A 2500-nucleotide genomic window follows, 5' to 3' on the forward strand; every position below is an offset into this window, starting at 1 on the left:
GAATTTATTTATTTGCCAAAAATATAAGAGGATAAGTAATGTATTTACATACTAAAAGGGTCCGACAGATCTCGGAGGATGCAAATGAATTTCAACTCATATATCAGAATCCTAGAGTTACTGACGAATTGTTTGACTATGCCAACAGTTATGCAATCCCTTGCACCGACATTTGTCTCGGAAAGAAAAATGCACTATTAGAAAAAAAAAAATGTACTTGGCATGAGACCAGTCTCCTAAAATACTTAACTTGTTCTTTTCAGTTTTTCTTAGAACGCTGACATTTTGGCAACGAAGGGAAGTTTCAGAATGATGTCACTTGCCAGATTAACTATCGTTCTCATTCTCTTCCATTTTTGTCGCTCTCCATTTTAGATCATTCTTTCCTTTGCTTTGTTCTTCTTTTTTGGTCCCTAGACAAAAAGGAGGGTGGACCTGTAAATTCACCCTTTGTCCGTTCGTCCGTTCGTCCGCTCGTCTGTTCGCACTTTTCTCAATGACTTGGAATTTTTTTTTAATTTTGCACAAACATTAAACATGATATAAGTAAAAAATAACAGAACAGATTTTCCGGGAAAACTCTGGTTGTCCCCTCCTTCTGAGGATGCCTTTCAGGTTAAAATGGGTAATATTGACACTTTTGTGCTTATTAAAAAAACTTTCTGAAAAGTTGTAACGAACTGATTTCTATATAATTTTGTTTGTCTACTTCGCGATAACTCTCGGATGTGCCCCAGGGGCTCTTTTACGGCTAATAAAAATACTCCATTTTTTATACTATTTTACGATATTTCTCCAAAAATTTTTGTGTATGTCTATTTAGCAGTTTTGCATGGCGCTGAACTCAAATTTAAATATGTTAAAGCCTTCGGGACTTTTGGGGCAAAATGGAGAGGGGGGGCAAATGATGGACTTAGTCATTTCTTTTTTTTTTTTTTTGCATGGTGCAGAACTGAAATTTACATATGTTAAGGCCTAAAACTGCACCGTTTGTTCATTTGCACCAGGATTTGATGTCTCCTGGGGCTTTGGGGGATAAATGGGGGTGGTGGGGATACAAATGCTGAACATAGTCACTTTTATGCCTCGTTCACTGTGCACTCACGAGGGACAATGCATGATTTACTGTTTTATTATAAAGTCAAAGTCCGGAAGCCACTCAAGGATAAGTGTTAATGAATGTCAGGGGAGACAACACCTTGGTGACAGTGGACATGGGATAGAAATTAATATTTTAAGAGGGCGGCTCAACAAGAACTCGTTTATGTTGGACTTGAAAACAACTTTGCTATAGTCAGCTGGGAAGCAGCTCCGCGGTATTGTGTCCCACAGACGTGTAGTTCTGCAAAAAATGCTTAGCTCATGGATTTTTTTAATTTAGTTTTAAGGACTGATAGAAAGGGAAATTGATAATAGTGGTTGTAACTAGGCTGAATGTTTTACAGGGGGGAACTATGGGGTGAAGCTCAGTCGAGCATTTGCTATAAAAATAAGGATAGAGGAGAGATGGGTTCGCAATGTCTCTTTAATGAGAAACAGGTGGCAGAGAAGAGAAAAGGACATCGCCAACTAGAATTCGAAGTCGGTTTTGTATCCTGTCGACGCGAGAAATCTCGAATGTTTACAGGGAGGAGGACTATAGAGTGAAACTCAGTCGAACACTTGCCATAAAGAGATAAATAGCAACTGAGGGGTCGAAATTGCATAAAAACGAGGTTGACAGTCGATTTTAAGTACCCTTGTACACATGCGTCAATATATATTTATACGTGAAATTCGGTTAAATTGTAACCTTTTCTTATCTATCTGCCGATAGCTTAAACGGAAACGATTATGGCTCTAGCGTGAAATATTTTAGTTGGATTATAGCTGATGTCAACCAAGTTTAAACTTTGGAAATATATTTTTATAATTAAGTCAGTTAATTTGTTAAGCTTTTTTATTTGATTACACCGTATATAAGTATATCTACACACACACACACACAAGACTAAGAACAGGAGTGCACTGGGTTCATTATTTATTTACCGGGAAAAGCCGAAGAGCACCTTCTAGAATTGATATCAAAAATATACAAATGCTTGATATACCGTTAAACTTTATTCGGCTTTAAATGGGACCGTATAAACATATATAACTATTTATAATTGTACATAGACTGGAGAGTTCTTATGGAAGGGAGATAACTTCAAATAAGGGAGATAAGTAAAGATATTACCTCTTAGTACACACATTTGTATAACTTTTCATGTTCAAAGAGTAGTATGCTGCTTTTGTCGCATTGCGACTGTTAACGCGATTACAAAAAATTCATCGCGAATCTCCTGTTGATTGGCTTAAATCAATGAAAGCATTTCCCGTTTACACGGTTTTTGATGTTATTCATTAAAAACGGCCAGTAATAACGTCGTTCATCGGCACGGTCATATCCCATACCACTTTTTTTAGGCTAGAAAAGAATTGCCTCCCTGTATTAGCGTGAACTGTTCTTATCCTTTAT

The 2500-nt window shown here is 37.0% G+C and overlaps 1 protein-coding gene across 17 annotated transcripts in view; it reads left to right on the forward strand.

Annotated features, from left to right (window-relative positions):
• Positions 1 to 2500, forward strand: part of LOC145249706 (filamin-A-like) — a 302081-nt gene that overhangs the window by 87182 nt on the left and 212399 nt on the right. The gene's annotated exons all lie outside the window — the stretch shown is intronic.

This window comes from Euprymna scolopes, chromosome 28 (assembly GCF_053919585.1).
Source record: "Euprymna scolopes isolate OS-2025 chromosome 28, ASM5391958v1, whole genome shotgun sequence".
In the NCBI taxonomy this organism is placed as follows: Eukaryota; Metazoa; Mollusca; class Cephalopoda; order Sepiida; family Sepiolidae; genus Euprymna; species Euprymna scolopes.